This window comes from Myodes glareolus, chromosome 13 (assembly GCF_982192425.1).
Source record: "Myodes glareolus chromosome 13, mMyoGla1.1, whole genome shotgun sequence".
NCBI lineage: Eukaryota > Metazoa > Chordata > Mammalia > Rodentia > Cricetidae > Myodes > Myodes glareolus.
This window is the reverse complement of record NC_142038.1, coordinates 63,212,976-63,219,100: the sequence shown is the minus strand read 5'-3', so window position 1 is coordinate 63,219,100 and position 6,125 is coordinate 63,212,976. Positions and strand designations below refer to the sequence as shown.

At 46.7% G+C, this 6,125-nt stretch overlaps 1 pseudogene; it reads right to left on the bottom strand.

Annotated features, from left to right (window-relative positions):
- Positions 1–2,167: 2,167 nt before the first annotated feature.
- On the bottom strand, positions 2,168–2,877 carry LOC146891808 (small ribosomal subunit protein eS8 pseudogene; annotated as a pseudogene).
- Between the last annotated feature and the right edge of the window lie 3,248 nt (positions 2,878–6,125).

Below are 6,125 nucleotides of genomic sequence, written 5' to 3'. Positions count from 1 at the left end.
AGGTGTTTTAATGCCAAGAGCCCTTGTTTCTCTCCTAGAGGACCAAATTTACCTCCCAGCACCAATATCAGTCACACCAGGTGGTTCCCAACTGCCTGTAACTCCAGCTTCAGGGGTCAATACTCTTTCTTGACTTCTGGACATACACATACAAACTAATAACACACAAACACATTAAAAAAATCTTAAATAGTTTTAAACATAACTCCATTAAGAAGCAAATGAGACAGGCATGGTGGTGTGCACCTTTAACCCAGCCCTCAGGAGGCACAGATCATGGATTTCACGGGTCCATGATCTCCGTGAATTCGAGGCCATTTTGGTCTTCTGAGTGAGTTTCAGGCCAGCAAGAGATACATGGGGAGACCCCGTTTTAAAAAACAAAACTAGCCTTTAATCCCATCACTTGGAAGGCAGAGGCAGGCAGATCTCTGTGAGTTCGAGGCCAGCATGGGGCTACAGAGCAAGTGCCAGGACAGGCTTCAAAGCTACAGAGAAACCAGTAAGAAACTGGGTTGAAAAGAGCACAAAGTCAGGAGTGTCGCTTAGGGGAAGAATAAAAGCCTCATGTGCAGAAAGCCCTGGGACACACACACACACACACACACACAGAGAGAGAGAGAGAGAGAAAGAGAGAGAGAAAGAGAGAGAGAGAGAGAGAGAAGAGAGAGAGAAGAGAGAGAGAGGGAGGGAGGGAGGGAGGGAGGGAGGGAGAGGAGTTAAACACATAAATAATATAAGTAGACAAAACCCCAGTGCCCTGGCAGTTATGAGCATCTCTGAGAAAGACAGAGGTCTTGAGACTTTTCAGCCTCCCCATTTCGTTCTTATAGCACAGCACCAGACACGGCCCTTCTCCATGTGTTTTGGTCTCCAGCCCAGTCGGCAGGGTTTGGGAAGGAGGCTCAGGTCTATGGAAGAGCCAGAGAAAGCTGGATAGCTAATTTTCCTGGAATATTTCAGAAAGATCTGTGGTTGCTGGCGGTGGCTTTGCTCGGGCAGAGCAGGCTGTGTTCCTGCTCGGCTACCATCTTCTGTTCCTGTGTTTGTTCCTCTGTGGTTTGCTGCCCGGAGAACCCGTAGCAGAGTGATTTCCCTGAATCCCTCACACATCCTGCCTGTGGCGTTAAAAACAACGGTTACTACTTTAAGTTTTCAGTTCCCAGGATCGTTCAGAACGGCAAGATGTAAATTTTCATCAGGACAAATGTCGCCTATGGTGGGTAGCCTTTGATCACACTTTTGTTTATTGGTTTGTGTGTGAACATGTTTTGTAGAGGAGCACGCACACATGTGTACACGTGAATGGGCTTGTGGCGGCCAGTGTCTCCCTCAGTCACTTTCAGTGAAAGTCAGGGTCTTTCACTGAACCTGGAGCTCAGTGGCTGGTCCACAGGCCCCAGGGGTCCTTTTGTCTCCTTCCTCCCAGACTGTAGTTACAGAGGCAAACTGCCTGTGTGGCTTTTTACATCAGTGCTGGGGCAAGCATTTTGCTGGCCAGCCATCCTCCGAGGCCCCTAATCAAATAGGTTTACTAATGAAAATAGAGTTTAGCATCTTCAGTAACTTAAAGAGCCGGTGCGACCCTAGATGCACGCAATCTCGTTTTTCTTTCCCAGGAAGTACTATGCTAACAACTTGCTACAGCTCGGGATGAGGACACTGAACGCCTAAGAGCATTAAGATGTGACTCTAATCACAGGACAAGACACTCACCCTGCCGAAACTGGCTTCCTTGTTGTGACATGGGAGTGCTTGTGACCTGGATAGAGTCTCTTCTCGAAATTTACACATAGATGAAGAAAGAGACATACTTCCTCTGGGAAAACGAAGCCTACTGTGGAATTATTCTAAATTTTCCAAATTCTCTTTTCCATAGCAGCCAGCCAAGGATCCCACATGCTAGATTTCCCTTTCCTGTCTGGGCAGTCCGTTCAGGAACTCCAGCTACATCATCCAACGCTGTGCGACAGAAGTTGGTACCTGGGGCAGCGCATCATCTCATTACTCCTCTGTGCACCAGAAGGGGTCCTGGCCACTGGGCAAGGACTGCCGTCCTTTCCAGAACCTGGTCCTTTTGTACTTCAGAGAACCCTGTGGGATGAAGGGACTAGGGACAAAGGTTGCTCAGGTGTCCCAGCAGCTTGAACGGCTTCACCAGGGCCACTCTGCCTACGCCGTCTTTTTTTTTTTTTTAAGTAGAACCATAAACACCTTTATTACATGAGCTATGAATGATGGTTTGTTTGCCTTCCCACGCTTTGATTTTCCTCAGCTAGAATCCCAGCTCTTTGCCTTCTAGCCCATAGCTCTCTGCTTTGCCATGCTGCCCTGGTCTAGAGGCAATGCAGGCAATGCAGGCAAGACGTTTGCCCTGATGGAACTGCTCCTCCAGCAGACTGCTGGTTTGGGCTTTTGTTTCCTTTCATCGTATTTCTTTTAAATTTCCTTTGATAGTTTTCTTGTTTAGCTTGATTCCCTTCTTGCGGCCCAGGCGCAGTGCATTGTGGGACTCGCACACTGTTGGTGTGGTATGCGGTCAACAAGCAAGCAGTTCTTCACCAGGGTCTTGGCACGAACCAGCTCATTACTGGATGCACTGTAGACAGCATCAGTGATCCTCGTTTTGCGAGTATAACACTCAGAGCCCCAGAAAAAGTTCCCCACATCCAACCTTAGGGCTCTTATTGCCTCCTCGCACTCGGACTGTGTATACAACAAGGGCCAATCAGCGTTGGAGCAGGCCGTCCCAACTCACCCTTCATACTTGCACTTCTTACGGTAGGGCTTTCTCTCACCTCCCTCTTCTTGTGCTTCTTGTGCCATTTGTCCCAAGATGTCTATTGCTTGGCACTGGCTGGAAAGAGCCAGATCCGTGTCACGGTGTTGTTCTGTCGCAGTGAAGAGACACCACGACCATGGCAACTCTTATTAAAAAAAGCATTTAATTGCAGCTAGTGTCAGAGGTTTAGTTCATTATCATCTTGGTGGGGAGCATGGTAGCATGCAGGCAGACATGGTGCTGGAGAAGGAGCCGAGAGTTCTACATCTGGACCCACAGGCAGCAGGAAGAGAGACACTGGGCCTGGAATGGGCCTTTGAAACCTCAAAATCCACCCCCAGTGACACACCTTCTCCTACAAGGCTACGCCTCATAATCCTTTCAAAAAGTACCACCACCTTAAGCATTCCATTCTATGGGGGCCATAGAATTCAAACCACCATAAATCCCTTCTGAAGACCCTCATCGACTGGGGTACACACTCCTGGTCCCTCTTTCCAGAGCTGGGGTGTGTGCGTGTGCGCGCGTGCGTGTGTGTGTGTGTGTGTGTGTGTGTGTGTGTACACATATGCATTCAAGCGTGGAAGCCAGAGATTAGTACTGCTTCTTAGTGTCTGGAGCTCTCCAAGTCACCTAGACCAACCGGTTAGCAAGCTCCAGGGACCGCCCAGCCCCATGTCCCAGTGTTGGAGTCACAGCACACACTACCACGTCCGGTTTTGAAAGTGAAGGTCAAACTTAGGGCCTTGTGCTTTTGTGGCAAGTAGTTTGATGACTGAGCTGTTTCCCCAAGCAGAACTAAGTCCTCAGAGCAGAGAGTGGACACTGTCCCAAGAGGCTGGGACTGTGAAACCTGGTGCCACACCCTTCCTGCCACTGAGGTCGGTGACCTGAGGGACTCTTTCAGAAGACAGAAAGATTCAGAGTTTCTCCAAATGGCTTTTTTTTTAACCTAAGAGCATAAATAATCTTTAAAGCCAAGACTTTTTATTGCAGAAACAGTTTTTTTTTTTTTTCGTTGAAAAAGAAGATGAGGAGGAAGGCTTTTTGGGAAATGTCTTCATTCTTTTTCTTTCTTTTCTTGAGTTATAAAAATTGTCTTTGCCAGGCAGTGGTGGTACAGGCCTTCGATCCCAGTACTCAGGAGACAGAGACAAGTGGATCTCTGAATTCGAGACCAGCTTGGTCCACAAGCGAGTTCTAAGACAGTCAGGACTGTTATACGGAGAAACCCTGTCTCAAAAAAAAAAAGAAAGAAAGAAAAGAAAAAAGAAAAAAGAAAAAAAGAAAACAAAACCAAATAAAATAAAATTGTCTTTGACATGAATATTGAAGTGGAAATATCTGAGGAGATGGAATCTCCCAATGAGATCTACCTGTCTCTGCCTCCCAAATGCTAGGTTTACAGGATACACCACCACCACCACTGTCACCACCGCCACCTCTGCTGCTGCCTGGCTAACTCCTCCCCCAAGCTTCCCCCCTACAATACACACCTTTTATTCCTTACTTGAAGGCAGTTTCAGGTTGTACAGCTCTGTGGAGTCAAACTGAAAGATGAAATTCAAACCACTGAAGACGGGAAGTGTGGGGAACAAGATATTCTCTCTGGATGGAGGCTTAGCCACAGGCACCTGGGGGGTGTGGCGATTTAAGCTCACAAACAGAATGAAGCTTGCTAAGAAACTGCCTTTAAGATAAGGGATACCTGCAGTTATGGGGGGACCCAGTGAAGTCACAGGGGCCCTTGAAAGCTGAAATACGAATTGTGAAGAAGAGCAGACACTAACAGAATGCAGGCGTGGAACTTGTTCTGAAGATGCAGGACAGCCTTGTCAGAAATGAGGCTTACATGGTGAATTTGTGAAAAATATCTGTAGACCTATAGTAAATACTCATCCTTGTGGTTAAACGGGAAGGAGGAAAAACTAACCTCATATTCTAAGACAAACAGTGGAGTTGTCCTTTTGTCCACTAGAGGGCAGAAACCGAATGAAAGTTTCCATCTGGATTTCTTAATCGGCCGTCTACCTACCTCCTGCTTTCATTTTGGTGGTCTTAACAATGTGTTGTTTTGTGTGAAATTATTTTGCTTTATTTATTGTGACAGGGTCTTACTCTGTAGACCTGACTATCTGGGAACTCACTATGTAGAACAGGCTGGCCTCAAACTTACAGGGATCTACTTGCCTCTGCCTCCTGAGTGCTGGGATTAAAGGCGTGTGTCACCATAAACAGTTTTGAACATGGTGCCTTAACATTAGGGCTCAGAAGAATGCCAATCCTAAATACTACATGATCTAGCTACGACACTTCAAAGTATTTGCCCGAAAGGATTCAAAAGTAAAGGCAACAGAGATATCTGCACACACGTTTATGGTGGCTGTTTTCACATTCGTGCAGGTATGGAATTCAGTGATGTGCCCGTGGCTGTAATGACATGTAGATTGCCACTCCCTAGTGCCAGCTCTGTCTCTGGCTTGTTGAACTTCAACTGAAGAAGTAAGTATAGAGGACTTTATACCATGTCTTGAATAAAGCAGACTGCCCTTGGGGAGAAAGGTGAGTATGAGAGAGTGGGGTGCCCCTCTGTGTGCTGTGAATACCATTGCCTAATAAAGAAGCTGTTTGGGGCCTGTGATAGGGTAGAGCAGAACTAGGCGGGGGGGGGGGGGACTAAACTGAATGCTGGGAGAAAGGAGGCGGAGTCAGGAGAAGTCATGTGGCCCCACCACCGGAGACAGATGCAGGAACTTTACCCGGTAAGCCACAGCCTTGTGGCAATACACTGATTAACAGAGATGGGTGAATTTAAGATATGAGTTAGCCATAAATATGCTTAAGCTATTGGCCAAAGAGTATTGTAAATAATATGGTTTCTGTGTGATTATTTCCGGGCTGAACAGCTGGGAACAAAACAAGCGGCCTCCTACTACAGAGTACTCTGCTGTAAAGAAACTGTGTTGCCTGCAGGAAAATGGGTTGATCTAGAGATCATCATGTTAAGCACAACAAAGGGACAAAAAAAAAAAAGCAAATATCATGTTTTCACTCATGTATGGAGTTTCTGGAGGTTTGAGTGGAGACAGGGAAGTACACGGGTGGCTGCTAGGGAAGGGGAGGGGATGGTAGGGCAGGAAAGAATAGTGGAGGGTGCATGTGACCAAAGGGCGTTATATGTATGGACTAAAATATTACAATGGTGCCCTTTCTTATGTGTAACTAATATACACTGATAAAACTAATTTCAATGAAAGAAAAAGACAACATATAGTGGATGTCAATAAATGCATCATTTTTAGCCTCCCCAGCTCTGGTGGCCACAGCTGTGCTGTGTACGAGT